The 20,162-nt window shown below is 37.7% G+C and overlaps 1 protein-coding gene and 1 pseudogene across 4 annotated transcripts in view; one reads left to right on the forward strand and one right to left on the reverse strand.

Annotated features, from left to right (window-relative positions):
- Positions 1-2,557: 2,557 nt before the first annotated feature.
- Positions 2,558-4,487, reverse strand: LOC113239173 (annotated as a pseudogene).
- Positions 4,488-9,407: 4,920 nt separating this feature from the next.
- LOC113239218 (GRB10-interacting GYF protein 2-like) overlaps positions 9,408-20,162 on the forward strand; it is a 50,725-nt gene continuing 39,970 nt past the window's right edge. For all 4 annotated transcript variants that reach the window (XM_026476117.1, XM_026476120.1, XM_026476118.1 and 1 more), the window contains exon 1: positions 9,408-9,567. The gene's annotated coding sequence lies outside the window, so the exon portion shown is untranslated. The remainder of the gene's footprint in view (positions 9,568-20,162) is intronic.

The following is a 20,162-nucleotide window of genomic DNA, read 5'->3' on the forward strand; positions in this document are numbered from 1 at the left end:
ACATGTTTTTAAATATTTTTTTAGATGTGCAAGTTATTTGAATAATGAACATAATTTTATACGTATTCAGTTTTTTGATATGCACTTAAATATTTCCCATGTTACAATTCCGAACCAAGACGATCTGATAATAATTCTATTTAAGCTGCTTGTTAATAAATCAAGGGATATGCGATATTGAAAAACACATCGATGAATTATATCGATGTCAAAGTGTTTCTAACAATAACGATCAAACTAGCGATGCATCGATAGATGCAAGCAATCGATAGATTAAACAGAATCATAAAATGTTAGAATCCCCACATTTTCTCCACAAAGCGCCAATCTCCACAAAAACCCTTAATCTAGTTGAAATTCCCGCAATTTGGGGTATTCCCCACAAATTGGCAACCCTGATTGAGACCATACTAAAAAAAAGAGTGACATTTGAAAATAACGATAGTTACGAAAGTACCTAACAGCGCTATCTAGATTTGGAAGTGTGAATCACTAGTACTTTTAATTACACAGATGGCACTTAAATGAAAAGGTCAATTATTTTTCGTGATACGAAGAGCAGCCACACTTACCCCATCCTACTCTTGCACATACTAACCTTACATATTTTTCCAACGACTTTGAACATTCACCGCAATTACAAGTCCCGAACAGTTCCAAACAAAACACTATCAATAGTAGACATAAATAAGGTAGACATGGCTAACTCTCTTAGAGGATGGAAAAAAATTAGTCCAAGGTAACTCTGGAGGCAAAGATTTGAATGATCCAAAACCGTGAGCGGATTCGATTTCCTTACTGAAACCGACACAAAGTTATCGACTCAGCGGAGTTATTAACTCCGAGACCGGGTTTGGTACAGGGTCAAGCGCACGTCAAGCTTGACACTTAAGATTTAAATGCAACTTCATGCCGCTTGCGATAAGAACGGCTTAAAGTACATAAAAAGTGTCAAGTCTGATGTGCCCTTGACTGTACATTCGGCTCGCAACTCTCTTCGGTTCCTTTCGGAAGACTGTTGGTTCGTTCGTTGTTGTGCCTCTCTTTCGATTAGCGTTCGATCGCGAGTACATGTTAGAGTGAGACGCTATTCGCTAGATTGCGTGGCAACGGCATGTCAAATGAAAGAGACAAATATAATTTTGTACTAGATATAACAACACTTTGCTGCAAGCAATTTTCGCTCTTGCATTCGCGACCGTTCGTTCGTATTCGTAAATATTGTAATAGATCTTAAGACCATCATGTAATTCATAATATTGATTGCTCGCACCTTTTTTCCAACTACATTATAATTTTGTCGTTATTTGTTTACGTTTGAGTTTTTGGAAACCGATAGCTTAATTACAATTTGCGAAAGTTTAAGTGCGCCCCGGAGTTTTAATTTATGTTTATTTTTATATGTTTCACGTAGGTACTTATTGGTCTGTGTAAATATTGGACGAATTGTGATTGTGCACTACTAGATTTGTGTTATGTTTAGATTATGTGTAAATGAACTTACAATTCGTAAACATTATGCATATTCGATTTTCTATTTAAACTTTATGGTTACTGTTATACAAATTGTTACGGTACGGACTAATAATCATGAAGTGGATGCTGAAGAAGCGAAGTTTCATTTGGGAACATTTTGACCAAATGACAGTAAACAGGCGAAATGTCTCAGTTTACAAAACAGGCAGATGGAACATACGCTTATAGGATGGAAATTCTATAGTCAGCATACGCAACAAACGATGTGAGTGAAGCAGTGTTGCCAGACTTTTGCGAAGTTAATTCGCCGATTTATATGTGTTAAGTAGCCGATAGTCCCCCCCAAGACATAAAATCCCTAAAAATCAAGGAGAACAATTCTACAATTATGCTTGCTGCTTGACATTAGGGATTATGAACTTTTTTACTTTCCTAATTCCCACACGTACAAATACTCAAACCCCCAAATGAGTTGTTTTACAATTCCATTCCCCACAAAATCCCCAATCAAATTTGTAATTCCCCAGTCATTTTATTATGTAGCCTAAAATCGCCTTTTCCTATTTTAAACATAGCCTAGTGCTCGCGCACACAGAGAGCGGTCAGAGTTCTGCGTTCTAGTGACCGTTGACCGCTCAAGAGTTCCAACGCACACAAGCGGCGTTCAAATTCTCGCGTTCTAGTTTCGTTTCGGTCTTTGCACTTGCAACATGTCACTAGAAAGTTCATCATCCGATGAAGAATTATTGCTCTTGTGGAGCTTAGCAGCTTCTAAAAAGAAAAGGAAGTATTGGGTGCACCCAATTAACACAACGCGAGAAGAACAAGGCGAATTTAGTAGTATTTTTCAGGATTTACTTAAAGATGAACAACGATTCTATATTTATTTTCGAATGTCGATTAATAGTTTTAATGAATTGTATAACATTATAAAACCTGAAATCGAAAAACAAAATACTAACTGGAGGAACTGTGTTTCATCAAAAGAAAGGCTGGCTGTATTTTTAAGGTATGTATTTATTTTTAAGGATAAGAAAAGACATTAGAGTATTTAGAAATAATAACAAAATATACGAAAGGTTCATTTGTTAATCAAATTATGTAACGAATACGACACGTTTTCGTAATATTCTGTTAGGTTTCCAGTTGCCTGCGGCTGCGGTGTACTAGCTGTTTGAAATGTTGGAGTTGATTGTGGTGAAAGGACGTAAACCACCCTATTTTCTTGTTCAGAAACAGGGCTAGGAACGGCCCACGAACTTGAACTCTGATTATAGGGACTTGGAACCGACTCCGAATTTGGTGTGGAACTGCCTTGACCTTGATTGACTGATTGCGGTGCAACTCCAGAAGCACTTGCATAACTCCCTTCTGCCACTTGTAGTTCGTACCGGGCAAATAGAGAAGCCATTTCTAGCTTTAGCATACTTTGCATTCTAGGGGGGAATGTCTTAAAAGATTGCGCATAACTTAAAAAAAATGATCTACTCCATCCATTTTGGCTTTTTGATCATTTTTTTTTCTTAAATATTCTAGTATTTTATCACTATCACTTGGATCTGCCCTTGTTTTTATTCGTTTTCTCGTAATTTGCTTGCTTGGTCCAGTTGCATATACAGAAGCCTCAGACTGTGTAGAATTTTGTGTTTCATTCATCGTAGAGTTCTCTGTGTCGGCTGTAACAGTGGTATGATTGTTGGCTGGAGAACGCTGACTATTACTTTCTGTTTGTCTTCTAAAATTAAAATCGTCTAAAAACCTCAAGTGCGAAGCCCATGGCCATGACTTATACTTTTTATAAGCCTGGCCTGTAGAAGATTCATTATTTTTCTTGTACTTGTTGTAGTTGTCCCTCAGACTCTTCCACTTGGCTATCCATACTTTACCTAAAAACAAAAAAAATGTTTCAGGTACCTTGCTACAGGAGATACTTTTAAAACAATTGGCCATTCATACCGTATGGGATTTACAACTGTTGGTAAAATAGTGAAGGAAGTAAGTAAAGTAATATGGAAAACATTACAACCACTGTATATGGCAGAACCGACTGAAAAAACATGGAAGGAGGCAGAAGCTGGTTTCAATGAGAAATGGAAATTTCCAAATTGTATTGGCAGTATCGATGGAAAACACGTTTATATAAAATGCCCACCTAATACGGGAACATTACATTTTTGCTATAAACAAAGATTCTCTATTGTGTTGCTTGCAGTGGTGGATCCAGATTACAAATTTATTTTGATTGATGTTGGCAGCTATGGAAAAGATAGTGACAGTACGGTTTTTCAAAGGACGTCATTCTATCAAAAAATTGTTAACAATCGGCTGAACATTCCCGGGCCAAAGCCGTTACCAGGTCGAGAAAAGTCAGTGCCTCACATTTTTATTGGAGATGGCGGTTTCAAATTAGAAACATTTTTGATGAGACCTTTCCCAACTAATGTAACCATACAGGATGAAAGAAAAAGGACATATAATAAGAGACTGAGTAGTGCAAGACGCATAGTAGAGAGCACATTTGGCATTTTGGCTCAAAAATGGCGGGTATTTTTTAAGCCATTGGAACTCAATGTAGACACTGTCGTTGATGTTGTAAAAGCAGCGTGTTGTTTACACAATTACCTTAGAGTAAAAGGAGATTGTCACATCTATGATGATGAGCCAGACATAAATGATCAACGCAGTGCCGCCTTTCAACCTTTTCAACGAACAAATATGAACAGAACCAACTGTACAGCGTATGCAATTCGGGACGAATATATCGCTTATTTTAATCAATAGGTAGGTATATATACCAATTGATAGACTGACATCCAAATGATTGAAATATAAAATTATTATTACAATGTGATATTTTACTTACTCTCTCCAAATCCCATTTCTGTGGCAATTTCAAGCCAAGCTTCGGCTTTTTTGTCGCGGTTTTTATATTCTGCATCACTTAAATCGTATAATAAACTCCTTTCCCTAACCAATTCAATCAACTTTTCCGTGTTTTCAACCTCAGACATCGCGGCGTTCAGGCGTTCCCTGTCTCGGCGGGAAAAGAACTCTTAGAACGCGACGTTCCGCTTTGACCGCCGCGGTCTGACTGCCCGCTGTGTGCGTTGTTGTTATAGACTAGGTACATTCTAATGAACGCCGAACGCGGAACTCGGAACTCAGAACTCCTGACCGCTCTCTGTGTGCGCGGGCTCTAAACATCGGAATAGCCTGAATGGTGAAAAATTGCCTAATCTGGCAACACTTGCTATTAGTTTTGGCAGGTCTACTGTTTTAACAGGAGATCTATCGGTTTTGGCCGAACGTCGACGTCTACTATTATAATAATAATTAATGAAAATCTACTTAGATTACAAAGTATCCGATTTAAACACAAAGCTCAAGTACAAAGACTAATACCATCCTGATCCAGCTATAAAAATTGAAAAACAAATGTACGAATTTCGAAGAGGGTGATCTACTGGGTATCTTCTTGTGTACGCTTCTCACTTATGGAGCGAGGCTATAGAATGGCGAAGCCATTGCAGTGTCTTTAGATATTTCTAAAACCTTTGACAGGGTCTGACATGCAAGCCTTTTAAACAAGTTTGCCTCTTATGGGCTTCCATCTTATACATAGGCTTCCCACTGACCTTTGCAATTGGATTTCGTTTTTTTTTAATGGAAGTTCGATTCCAGTCTACTCGACTTAGATGGTTACTCTTCCGAACGTCGGGCGATATGTTCATTCCAGGTGCCTTTTGGTATGCTAATTACAGCACAGTTGTGGACAGGTACTTGACCAATGCAAGGGTCAGTGGAGAAGAAATCCAGTCGTTTGAATTTAACACTTAAAGCAGTCTCTGATTAGGGCTATGCCAATCTTTCAAATTTAATGCTACCAAAACGCAAGCGTGTCTATTCTCCACAAAACGGAGTTCCTTTCATCTAACTCCGATTCTTCGTGATATATCCATACCGATAGTCGATCGTCTATAGCTTGGAATGGACCTGTCGTCCAATCTGAACTTTGGCAGATACATTGAATCCATGGCCAAAAATACAGCCAAGAAGCTTGGCATCCTTTCCAAGGTGAGGCGTTATTACACACCGGGACAGTTGCTTCAGCTGTACTAAGCACAAGGCCGGTGGTGTACGGAGTACTGCTGCCACTTATGAGACGGCTCTGCTAAATACCAATTGGCTACCTTGGACTCAATCGACCAGCGTGACAGAAGACTTATAGGTGACTCGGAATAATTAGTAGAAGCGAAGCTGCAGAGCCTTGAACACCGCCGTAAAGTTGTTTCCTTATTCTACAGGATATATCACAGAGAGTGTGCGATAGAATTGCATAATTTAATTCCGCCTGTCCGGGGGACCCACCACTTCTACGAGTTTCCAACACTAAGTTGTGGATATCCCCCGGACTTGCAAGAAGCGTTTCGGCTCTACATATAAATGGCGAGCGGCTGGAGAGTGGGAATTCCCTGCCTGCAGATTTATTGCCCGAACGCTATAACTTGGACCTTTTCAAGGCGAGAGCGAATAAGTATTATTTAGGTGTGCATGTTACATCGTCGACCTCATCGTCACTTTCCATCAGGTGAGATGGAGGATTTGACAATGCGCACTTATATTTTTATAAAAAAAGCCGGCATTTTAGTGAAAAATAGTAACCAGAAGTACACTTTGAAAGCGTGTCACCTCTCACTTCAGGTCTAACAGCTGTTGAGGCACATAGGGAGGACTAAGCTATTTTGCTTAGCGCTCAACGACGCGGGACGCTGGCACAGCTCCTCGCAGAAAACCAAGACTTGTTTGAGCCAGGGGCAGGATCAACTACTTTTGTCGAGCATAGGATCTACACAGGCGATCACCTGCCTGTTACCGTGGCGCCTTATCGCGTCACCTCTGCCAAGAAGGTTGTCATGCGGGTGGAGATCGAGAAAATGCTAGCGGACGACATTATATAGATGAATGAGAATCGTCGTGGGGTTCTCCTCTTATTTTGTTGCCCAAGGCCAATTTTGGTAAGGTTCGTTTTTGCGTGGACTATCGCTGGCTCAATTCTGTCACGAAGACAGATGTTTACTCGATGCCCTTGATCGACGACCTCGTCCAGTCAATAAAGCGAAACTGCTTCGTGAGTACCCTCGATATGCGAAGTGGATTTTGACAAGTGTCAGTGAAACCGGAAGTCTAATGCGCATTTTTTTAATCAAAAAAAGAAAAACAAAATCTCGGAGAAATTTATTCCAAAGTGAGTCCTTACCTGGTCACAAAGAAAGTTAATCCTATAACTTACCTGGTCTCTAATCTTAGTTCACCCTTGGAGGTGTTGGGCAGGGATGACGTGGTTCCTTCTTCCGTAGTGCCTTTAAGGAATAGAGGTCGTCCACATGTGGTCGCCCAATGAGCGTCCTCATGAACTCAAGGGGGAGTCTGTAGCGTGTGACAGACTTCCTCATAGGACAAGTCGAGGTAGACCCCAGACTCGTCATCAGACGGATTGTACCGGTTGTCTGCCTCAGAGAGTCAGGTTGGGCATGCGCCAACATGTTGCCGTCTAGCGCCTGGAGTCTGCTCCAGGTGCGAGATGGGCGCGTCCAAGTGCCGTCGCACTTGAACGTACCCAACTCTCACGCACGTGTCTTACTTATTATTCCTTATTGAGTTTGTTATTTAACATTAATAAACCGCGAGTGCCTAGACTAGTACTGCATTTTACGATAGCTACAAACTATTTTTTTGTGTCTAAATGCCTATATTTGTTTTTTCTAACAAACCAGTTTCGGGCGCTTTACATGTTCTATGTATTTAAATTTTTGTTTCTACCTACTTATTTGTCCCCGTACACGAATAAATAGTAATAAGTTTCAATTGTCCGTAGAATTATTTTAAAAGTATTGAATACTTTGCTTTGCCATTTAAATTAGAACTTAAATTTATTTTATTAATAATAATTATAATATTATAACTACCCGCACTAGGGAAACACTGTATCGCGGGCGCCGTGGACACACACATAGACAACCACAAATTACATCCAAACTCACGAGAGAAATAAATGTAGGTCCTACAATCATACAAATAGATATTTCTTCGCTGCGTTGCAGTCCAGTATGGTAACCTTTCGGCCACGGAGGCAGTTTAGTTTAAAATAAACAATTACAATTTATTTTAATTATTTATTTTCAATTTGTATGAAAAACATTTTATTAAATTTGACCAACCGTGACCATGGGACCTGTAAAGGGCCCGAAAAGTCGGTTTGTTTGAAAAAACAAATATACGCGATTTAAATCCGGAAAACTAGTTTCATTTAACAAATTTGATCAATTTCTGCTGTCCCCTTTTTTAGTCCCATGCAATGAAATGATTTATACTTACATAAAACCGAGTCGATCAGCACCAAAAAAATATTTTTATGAATTTTATTCATTTATATGAACAACTCTGACCAAATAATTGACTTTGCCATTATATTTTTTATTCAATTTAACTAAAAATATTACCTCTTAAAGTAGGTCAACCAAAGCCGCCCTACGAATGTCATTTTAATTCCAGAATTCCAGGATCGCCGTAATGCCGTATAACGTTTTTATACGTTCTCGATTGGAATACAGTTCTGTAGCTTGGGATCCCTGGGACAAAAAAATGAACTTTTGCTGGAGAGGATACAGAGGCAGTACTGTAGGCACTGTAGGTATATCTTTAACAGAAAGTATATAGTGTGAGACATTAGAGTTTAGGCGAAAACGAAATCTATTAATGTCACAGTAAGATTCTTAGAAGTGATGTACTTCAATATATTCGTTTGTATGTGCCTCAAAATTGTACGCGATTAGGTGTTCGACGCCGACTTCAACTGTTTGCGTCGTCCCCAGACGGTGTTCGCACGAAACACGCCCGCAACTCCCCACGTGGTGCCTCGAGCTCTTGTCTTGCTCAATACACTTGAAGAGGTCCGTGATGCCATTGTGCTCGCCAACAAGTTATCGAAACTACTAAGTAATTTTGACATTTTTTTGATTAACTACTTTACATGATCATAGCGTGTACTTATCATTATTGATTATTATTATTGATCGTTGTTTGATTATTATTATTGAACGTTGTTTGCCGATCTTTTTGTACTTAGGACTAACATTCCGAGTGCTTTGGGTGACACTGTAAACTCACAATACATATTTTTAATTTATCAATTGTATGGGAGTGTTTAATGTTAAAAATTCGGATATTTCTAGTTTTATTTTTGAAAAGTTATGTTGTGTTACTCATTAGGTAACGTACATACTTTCGATATCAGTTAAAAGCTTTATATTTCTTGTATTTATGGAATAATCGCCTGGGCACACTTAACGTTTACACCCTGTATAGTGTTTTAATAAAATTTATATTTATTTCAATTTATTTGTATTTTTTTAAAACTCAATTACTTAATAATTGTTTGTTTATTGTTTCGTTGATTGCATTCAAAGTTACATACTATCGTCTCTGTTACATCCGCCAACTGGCTAACCGATTCAGCATTGTTTAAAAAACTAATTTCTAATCTTGATTCATAAAAAGAATGAATGAACATAAGTTCCTGAAAAATTTTATAACATAGTTTTTCCTTAAATTTAAGGGTTATGGTTAAGCATCAACAAGTAAGCTATTACAAATTTTAAATTAATCACATGCAATGATCACATGACATTCGCTGCATCCAAAACGAAGCTGCATAATATTGGCCAACATGTCGTCCAACTTGTTAGTCAAGATGTTTGTAGTGAATTCTTCCTTTGATTTACACATTGCTTATTATGTGTATGTAGTAGTTGCTGAAATTAAAGAAAGATATGTATTTGTCATTCGTCTAAATACATAACTTTCTCTGTAAAAAAATTGGTCATGCAAGTGTCGGTGAATATGTTTAATCATCATTGCTGCTCTTGTTCGTGTTGTCTATGATTTACTTTTTTTAATATCTTCTAGCTTCTCATTTGACGTTCGTTGTGGTCTACTTTGCGTTTGCTCCATCAAAAAGTTTTCTTCACTTCTGTCGGCCATATTGCTCTGTCGCCGTGCGTGCGTTTGAGATTGAATCACACCAGCCCTTAGGTAATTATGACCTAATTTCGTTTAAAGTTTACTATTTTACTGTTACCAAAGACTTGTAAGCGAGTGCGTTTTATTCCTAATACTGTTCCTGTTGTGTAAGCAATCTTGCTGTGATTGTACTTACTGCCACCTTGACTCTTGGATTATGTGTTTCAACCTGGAGGAGTCACATCACACGAGGTTCTTCCAACCGAACACCGCCGTGTATATACTGTGACAGTAGGTATGTTAAGATATCCGCTGAATAACATACGTGGCAATCAAAATTGTATCAAACGGCGAGTAGGTAAACTAGACCACTGTCGTATATTCTTTGTCTTATTTGTATTTTGCAATAATGTATTTTCGTTCCATCCTTAGAGTTTATGTGGTTCAGTAAAATTGAAGTACGTATGTATCTAACGCGTATCTATAAAACAATAGAATTGAAATTATGATGGTACCTACTTTAGTTGCGTTCATTGTGTGTAGCTGTAGCTATAAAAATGCTGAATCTGCTTTAAATCTTACTGGGTTTGATTGTGATGTGATACACATATCTGCAAAGTGACATTATTTACATGGTTTTGTATATTTTTAAAGAAGTGTCCTCTTATCTAAATGTGTAAAGTGAAGAAGCTCTTCTGAATTGGCTGTGGCGAACTTTTTGAACACATTGGTTTGGTTTTTTTGACAAAGGTGGATGAAACATCAAACAAATTGTGTTGAAGGTACAGAGGTGAAAGTATTCTGTTCAACCAACATATCCTGTAAATTTCAAGGCCTAGATCTGTTTCTGGATTTGCTAGGATATTTTTATCCCGAATCTAATGTGTCTCATTGCACCAATTGTAAGTGAAGAAACATATTAGAAAGATTTCAGTGATGGGGTCGGATTTCTGAATACTACTTTATTTTATTTTATTTATTTGGGATACATACAGCATCATATAATACATTTTATTTTTAACAAATATGAAATAAACAGAAGCCAAAACAGTTTCCACTAATGTTTAAAATAGTTTGTACATAGCTATAACCAACTAATATAATAATTACCACTAAACAACAAATTAGAAATCACTTTTAATTATAATTTAAATCTATTGGATATCTAGATGTTCAACCACCATGATATTCAATTATAATAAATCACTCCACTAATTTGTTACCTATATCGATCAAACACTAAGAAAAATTCCTACAATCAACTACTAATTATGTTAATAAAATAAAAGCTTTCTAATGGCAGATTTGAACCGGAATGGCTTATTATCAAATGTATTAATTTCTTGATATTCGCTTTTAAATTGTGTACACACCCATAAAAGGAACCTATGTTTTAAATAATTAGTGCAACAATTAAGTATTGCAAATGGGCATCGCGGATGATGGTTGGGTATTGGACGTTTAAATGAAATTTGGCTTAAGAAATAAGTGGAATCAACATGATTATTAATAATTGACATGATTTTTGTAGGTTTAAATTTACAATATTTATACTTCAATCTTTCAATCATTTCAACATGTTTATTATAGTTGGGGTTCCAAGCTGTGGATGCATACTCTATGTTAGATCTTATAAATGCATTGAATAACAGTATAATTATAATACATTGTTTTCTTGACTTTTTGTTTTCAAACATTATTAACCATTATAAGACTTTCGTTAAATGTGATTAGCCTATCAGCATTAGATATTGATATATTTCGAATTGGGTTTTTGTGACCTATATTATTTTCTCAGTTATCATTGTGAGGTTGCTCTTAACATGGACGTTAGGAAAATACTCTCATTTATTTGTATTACTATAAGTAGTTGGCATAAATATCTGGTTGTGTGGCAATAGACCTATGCTAACCGTTGACCTGCCAACAAATGGATGTCAGGTTAATACAAAAACCACAAAAAATACCTGGAGATAACCAATACAAATGTAGTGACACGTAAAAAACCTATATAAAACATTTCATTTAAACTGTGACTTTGTTGCAGTACCGCTTAATTTTGCTTGCTACATTTTAAAGGCTTAAAAGTTCACCATATTCACCTTCTACTGGAATTTAAAATGCACCATATTTAACTTCCAGTGAAAACTACTTCTATACATGAGTAATGGAGCAGCCGTTATTGTCAATATCAATTAATTTATATATAGTGTTATGTTAATTTTCTACAAAGTTAAAGATATAAAGTGTTGTGTGATTGATATTAACACTTACTTTATAAAGTGAAACATTTGTATATAATAACTGTGTGTTGAAATAATTCTAAAATTTAATTCAGTGTTGTGAACATTACGAACTGAGCTCATATGAAGTTATGGTCATGTGTGAGTTGAGGTATAGACAAAAAAAGAAATAGTTTGAATTCAGTCTGTTGTTTGGGAAAAAAGACATAATCTCCATTCTGTTTCTGTACATTTCACCAACTTGGCAAACAATAATTTGTGGAACAGTGAGTGATTGTGTATAGTTTTGCATGTTAACAGTTTAGATTGTTTAGAATAAAATTACATATAGTATGAACCATTTGCCTAGTACCAACTAGTATTAAGAAGAAGAGTGGAACAACTTATGAAATAGTAATGCTTCGCTATCAAACATGGAGGCCTAAATGCTTAACAACTAATTTGAAAGCTATTTGTTGATCAACAATCGATTCTTTTTTTGTAAACTCCAGCTCCCAAAATTAAAGAAATTCTTTTTCCTTTACCACAGCACTAACAATAAAATGTAACAACTTTTGGTACTAAAACTTTTAATAATAAAACAACTTTAGTTCTTACTCTCACAAACAAACGCACGATTGCATCGCGAAACTTGCGGTCCATAGGCGATTACATAGATGCAGACGCATATGTTCAATCATAATATGCAAAAAATCTTTATAGGTGGAAGTGCATTGTTTTGTTAATTGTAAATTTAAAAGTTAAATTAATAAATAAATTAAATTAATAAATAAATAAAATAAATAAAATAAATAAAATAAATAAAATAAATATAATAAATAAAATATATAAAGTAAATTCTGCAGGAAAATCGAAAGATTGGTTTTCTTATTACTATTTCCGACTTTGTTTCAATTTCCATAGCAAATGCATTTAAAAAATAAATAAAATAAAATCGGCTTTATTTTACATGTGCATGCAAAATAAATTAGAAACAATTATAGAAAATTACATAAATCCTTCATAAAAAAACAACGTAATTTAATTTATTAAATTCATTGATGGTTCGAGTTTACTATTGACAGTGACAGCTTCAGCAACCCGTGGTAACGTATAATGGAAAATTGACACTGGCGACGATCGCCATATTTTTTATATTATTCTTATAAAACTGACACTGGTCCAAGCCTAGTGGCTGCCATTAAGAAAATAATAATAATTTATATTAATATATTCATTTAACAATACACCAGTACCAGCATAGATATAGTACCTATGAAAAATGGAATATTTTTTTATATTATATTTTATTTATATTATATAATATTAAGAACAGCCACATGGTTTCCAACTATAGATTAGGTAGGACCACATCCTTCGTTGAGTAGCGTCAGTTTAAGGTTAATAAGGTTATATTCACGGAGCAGTTTCCATCCGCACTCGTCGGTGCTGCTAGGCAACGGTTTTATTTCAGTACTTACGACCCTGCAAGTTTGTGAGGGCACGTAGCTGCTGCGGTTGCGGGCACGAAACCGTTGCGATTGCGGAACGGACCGCGAAGTTAGTGAGAGTTATTGCAAGTCGCGTGGTTAATAGAGAATTTACCCTGCGTGCGCCTGCATCACATTGCGCCTGAACCGACCGCCAAAGTGTGCGGGCGACGACGGCCGCCAAGCGCGCAGGTCATCGCGTCTTGCGCGGTTCTATTAGTACCCTGCCGCGGCAACCGCGAGCAACCGTCACCACTACAGGCGTAAAACGCGCCGTGAAATGTGCTACTAATCTTACATACTTAGTCTACAGATGCCGCGGTCCCGCGGTAGACGCGGGTGAAAACCGCTCCGTGAGTTCTTAGTGTAACGAAAAATGAGTTTCAGCGCCATCTAACGTGTAATAGTTAGCTATTATATACTAGTAATATTTTTTACTAAAACGCCACCTGTCGGTGAATGGCTGAACCAGGATAAAAAAAAATACTGAAATATTGTAATATAACTCCTATTCAGGTGACTGTAAGTTTAATTTTGTTAAATTTTAAAATTGTTTTACGTCGTTTTCACGTTTTAAGCCCTACCCAATCAAAATCTTTAAGTTATGGTAGTAGATAATATAGCGTAAAATTTGAATTGCACACAAGCTAAAAAGTGGCGACATCGGCACCCGATCTTACATAGCGTCATTACATATCTCCCCTTTTTTTCTATATCTATGGAAAAAAGGTGCGAGCAATCAATATTAAGATCTTAAGATCTTAGGAGCTATTACTACACTTACGAATGAACGAGCTCGAGTGGAAGAGCGAAAATTGCTTGCAGCACAGTGTTTTATCTAGTATAAAATTATATTTGTCTCTTTCATTTGACATGCTGTTGCCATGCATTCTAGCGAATAGCGTCTCACTCTAACAACTACTCGCGATTCGCCCGCTGACCGAAAGGAAGGCGCAACGAAAGAACCAATCTTCCGAAAGGAGCCGAAGAAAGTTGCGATCCGAATGTACCAAACCCGGTCTCGGAGTTAATAACTCCGTGGAGTCGATAACATTGCGTCGGATCCAGCAAGGGAATCGAATCTGCTCGAGGATTTGGATCATTCAATTTTTGACTCCAAAGTTACCCATGAGATAAAACTATCTCTTATCAAAATGCGCGACACTAACGCGCGTTTACAGCGCGTCAACGGCGCGTATAAAATATGACGTCCCTTTTATAGACAGAATTGTCGTATTAAGAGAGTTTAGGTGTAATTAAAAATTTTGTTTTAGGTGTACTGTATTATTATTTTTGAGTCCTTCCAATGTGGCAGTTCATTTCTAAAGCCATTATTTTATTCAACGACCTAATATCAAATTGCAGAAATTCTATTTGTCGGTTAATTGCTGTCAAGTACTTAATGCAAATATTAAATGTGAAGCCTGAACTTCAGCGCGAAAAATCCTTCCATTTACTAAGAACGTCGTCGTTTAATGAATTGTAGTCGATGTTGGTTGTAGTTTTAAAATTATGAATAGAATGAATGAAAGACAAATTGACGGGATATTTCTGCAGAAGACGAGGCCATATGTTTTTAAAGTATTGTACAAAAATCCACAATAACAGTTTCATTGTCGAATTGGAATAGATTCTAATAAGCCGAATTGTTTGCTTTTTTATTAAGTGTATTGTACATTATGTAAAATTAAACAAAAAATTGTTCATTCCAAAAATCCCCACTATGTAGCAAGTACTATTTTGTGGAAACAAAATCCTCACCAAAATATTATTTATATGAGCCGAAGCATGGAAATCATCACGTCCTTGTCGCCGAAGCCATCGTCCGCGACACCATCTCTAGAACATATTCCTAAGTTTTAGTTCGCGTTTTCCGTCATTCGCTCAAGGTTAGGCGATACGTGCTTACCAGTGAGAGCGCCGACGTCGGCGCAAGCGCTCTGGGGGTGTTGCATGCGAATGTTTCGTAAGAAAAGTCGTCGCAATGTCAAAATAGCGTAATTATTGTTCAGTGGATGAGTGTAAATATAGGTAACCTGTCAATGAGTTATCATTTTTTTTTCATTACCGAAAGACGAAGAAAGTTAAGTGTTTAATCTTGTGTTTTTACTATATCGTTATTTTCCAATCTTTGTGCCATCAACTAGTTAGTAGGTTGTGATTAACGAATTATAAGCTTTTTAAATATTTAAAATTATGCCGAATTGAAGAAAATACATAGTTATTTTTAATTATTTAACTTTTAGTGTAGGTAAGCGAGATTGAAGCAAACGGCTTTCGACTTATTTCTTCTGTATTCTATCATTCTACTTTGTTTTTATTGTATCTACCCACTTTTTATTCTCGGTATCTAACCTAGATAAGGACCTAAAAGCTTTTATTCATGTATTTTTTATTGCCGTAGTAAGTAAACTTGACTAATCTAATAACCATCAAGAATACTCTAATAGATTCGTCATAATATTCATCAATAATAAAAATAATAATAATAATACAAGTTATTGGGTTAAAATGCTATACAACCACGCCAATAACCTGGTATGAAACTAGAGAATTCCCTGTACAATGAGTACTAGAGTAAATAATTTCACTTGGGGGCACAACCCAAAACACTCAGATCAGAGTCAGTTTAAGTTCATTTCGAAAATTAGTCCAACCGGGAATCGAACCGTCGTCCTCCAATTGAGAGGCAACCGTTCTCTAAATACATAATTGTATTTCAAAGTCTCAGTCTCAGACAAGTCTTTCATTTACATTGCAATCCTTGTACAACTCCTGCGCATTTAGTTCTGCAGGATTGCACACGGCGGGCAACCTTGTTTTCACCTCTATGAGCGCGTGCTTAGATTCCATTTTCCTCGATAGTGACCGCCTGTTGTCACTAGTAAGATCTAGCAGACTATTATATAGTCGGTATAGTCTGTTTTGTATGAGAATGGTGTACTTGTTACGCAGTAACTATTAAGTAATCTGTCATGATGACTAACGATGCCATGACAACGACGAACATTTGAGAAGGAGAAACCGAATCAAACACAGTGGCCGTCGCTTTTTTTAAGGCACCGTACTCGCCAACCGCGACGTTGCGCATACATATCGCTCTGCTGAGTGATGCACTATATGTCCTACAGCTTTCCATGCTTCTGTCGAGCATATCCCTGTTACATCGTAACTGTTAGGGTTAACACGTGGCGATAAGAGGCCACCAGGTTAGGTTAGGCTTAAATATCGTCGCTTTTACTTATTCTTAAAGTAATGCATCCAAATTAACACTCTTGATAAGAAATTTAAAATAAATATAAAGTTTTGCCATCTCCTGAATCTCTCTGTATAAGATTAGTATCTTAAGTTGGAGCAAGTAAGCCGACGAAATAAATCGTAAAATTCACGAACGTGTCCTCAAATAGACACGGGCTAAAGTGATAGTTCGGATTAGGTAAAATACTGGACCTCGCAGTAAGTAAACCCGAACGCGTTCCGTCTGTAACGTGATACCCGCGCGATCCTCCAGACAAACGGGGTCTCCATTGTCCGATGTTAATCCTCAAATGTTCAGATGCGGTCAACTTGTTTACCAGTTAGCTCTAGGTGCGAGACAATGGCAGTTGTCGCCGCGCTCCTGAGACGGCTAAAAATCCGGTTTGATTATGAATACCTTGGAGCAGTGTTTCTGTAGGCCACGAGTAATAATAGTAGATCACACTATTAAATTCATCAAAGTTCTGCCACGAATTTCACCGTTTCAATATTATGTAACAAAATATTGTTTACGTGTTAATTACATGGGTTATTCAAGGAATCCCAGTTTAGTATGTACAAAACAGACGAGTCGGATGATGGTGTGTTACAAGTGCTTACTCGACGAGCACCAGTAGGGCTAACACGATAAGGCGCGACTTGCGCGAGAGCGACATAAAGCGCGAGGTCTTAAGGTCCCTCTGTGCTAGTCGCGCCCTACCGTGCCAGCTCTACAGCGGTATAGAGGTAGGCCGTTTAGGTGCAGGTTATGATGATGCTATCATCCACTCCACGTGACGTTGCATAGACCGACTGCTGAACAGTGCAATTACTAGAAACGGCGCTTAACACGTCGCCGTTTCGCGAAATAAATCGGTTTGACTCAATAGTCTGTTTAGTCAATGTGGTAGTGCTCACGGGCTACATATGGCGCTCTATTGGACGAAAATACAAATTTGACATATTTGGTTATATCGGGCCGTATTAGAGCTGACTGTCACCAGCGAGAACTTAAACTACACAACTGTAACGTATAGGAATGGAGTAATTAAGGACTCATGCCGCGGCAAAAACTCTGGTTCGCGCATTAGTATATCACACGTTGACACATGGTTCGTAGGGCTCGCAGTTCTATAAAATTGAATGATCGAAGACGTGATTACCACGTTATACGCGAACGAGCAGGAGTATAGCAAATTAGAGCTGATATAAGGCGATTCTTTCATTTCTAATGGCCGATTAAAACCACCGCTCGAGCGTTAGCGTTCGAGCCGCGTCGCGCTAGGGCCCATGGGGGAGGCTGAACGTCTTAGGCTATTAAGAGAAAATAATGTTATTTGGAGCTCGTAATAGTTATGCTTACGATCAGTCGTATACGATCGCCTGCACTCACACTGGTACACGGGCGCGCAACTCACGCCGCTTGACTAAAAGTACGTCGTTCGTGCCGGTTCAGGAACGTGCCTTCCCTTTAACAATTTAACAATGAATTGCGGAGTGAATAACTTTCTGTTTTAAGACGACTATGATATAGTGATGAAAGAGACTGAGTCTTTTAAGGCCTTTTAAAAAACCTCGATTAATTTTTAACGCCTCACGAGTAGTCTAGTCTTTTAACCCTCGATTCTTGAGTCAGAACACTAAAACAAAACTGAAGACTAGGAAAAACTAGAAAAAAGTATTGTATGCAATCATTATATAATTAGGGCTTAAAATCTCGTACTTATCGCTTAAACCACTCTTTGAGTCCTAATTTTTATTATAAGTAAATAAACGTGATTATTTACTACATACTACGTCATTTTTATTTATAAACTTCGAGTTTAAGAAGACAAAATAGACATAAGTCCATTGCAAACAATTCGAGTCGTTTAAGTCGTATAAGTCGTTTCAAGTCTTTTAAATCTTTTAGTATAACGACAGAGTCTTATTAATAAAAACTCGAACCTCGAGTCTTAATTTTAGAGTCGAGTCCTGTAAGTCTATAAAACGCCTTAAAAGAATAGTCTCTTTCATCACTACTACATAGGGCGCACTATAAGTTTCCGGAACTGGCCACTTACATAAACAATATTTAAAAAGTAATTACAACATTTGAAAATGGATCTCTGACTGTGGAATACAGTTTGTTTCATCTGACTGTCACTTGTTTTTAGATTGTGGCGTCATTTTACAAATTGGTTGTCTATGTCACCATGGATTTATCTCGAGAAAATTTTGATTTGACATGATTTTCTACGACTTTAAGTGTAATTGAACAGCTCAGCGGAGCTTCACTCGGCTTCAAACTGCTTTTGGCGATGAAGCACCATGCAAGACGATTTATATAGCTGGTTTGCAGAATTCCAACGCAGTCGTGTGAATCTCAGTGACGAATGTCGTGATGGTCGCCCGTCCACTGCTGTGAACAACAAAAACATCGATGAAAACAGACAGGCATGTGATATACCATGGGATTCGGGCATCTTTAGACATAGGCATGAGTCAAATACAATCAATACTACACATATGTTTGGGTGTGAAAAAGCTGTGCTTTCGGTGGATCCCACACAATTTGACTGAGGCTCAAAAAACGGATTGCGTCACTTGGTGCAATGCCATGCTTACCAGATTCAACGAAGGGGCGTCAAATTTGGTGTGGGACATAATAACAGGTGACGAAACATGGATTAATGGTTACGATCCCAAAAGAAAGCAGCAATCGTGCGTATGGGTCTTTCCAGATGAGAGGAAAACAACCAAAGTGGCGCGCGTACAAAGTGCCTTTAATCGGATGATTGCTTCTTTTTTAATAAAACTGGATACGTTTGGAGAATCTTTGTACCGTGATTGGTACGCGACCATTTGTTTGCCGGAGGTTATTGACAAACTCCGTAAAAATAACAGTAAACGCCGTATTATCTTGCACCAATTAATGCCAGTTCTCACACGGCCAGAGAGAGAAATGAATTTTTGAAAGTTAACAACGTTGACCTTATGAGCCATCACGCGTAAAGTCCCAACGATTTTCATCACCAAAAGAGGCTGTCGAAGAGTATGAAAAATGTGTTTCAGAGGTTGTCACGGAGGAGTGACATAAATGTTTTCAAAATTGGTTCATTCATATGAAAAAGTGCATTAACGCTAATAGAGAATATTTTGAGAAACAATAAATTCATTTCTGCCCATTTATAGCATTTTATTCTTATTCATTCCGGAAACTTATAGTGCGCCTCACGTATGATTGGTAGGCACTGCGAGAAGAATTGGGGTGTAAGTTTCACGTGTCTGAATACACGCGCGTTTCGCATAGTACACGCCGCGTCATTGTCCACGCACTCCGTCATAATGGCTCTGTGGAGACGGACCGAACCGTGGCTGGCTGCGTCTCATGTATACGAATTTCAAGAGCACCAAAGAAGAGAATACGAGCGGCTGTAAGAGAGAGAATGGGAGCTCGAACTCAGCGAATTTGCTTTGTCACAATAACATGAAGATTTGATGACATCGACTCTGACCAGCCAAACCAGACAGGCGCGTTGAAACAACTAATATGATCAATGAGAACTACGTTCTCCGTTGTTTGTGTTTTACGGTAGGGTGTCCAAAGCTGAAGTGGTACAGGGTCAAGAGCACATCAAGCTTGACACTTAAGACTTAAATCCCACTCTATGCCGCCTACGATGAGAACAGTTCAAAGAACAAGGTGTCGAGCTTGATGTGCTCTTGACTGCTTATC

Source organism: Hyposmocoma kahamanoa, unplaced genomic scaffold (genome assembly GCF_003589595.1).
Source record: "Hyposmocoma kahamanoa isolate Upper Pololo Valley unplaced genomic scaffold, ASM358959v1 99702, whole genome shotgun sequence".
NCBI classification, from domain to species: Eukaryota; Metazoa; Arthropoda; class Insecta; order Lepidoptera; family Cosmopterigidae; genus Hyposmocoma; species Hyposmocoma kahamanoa.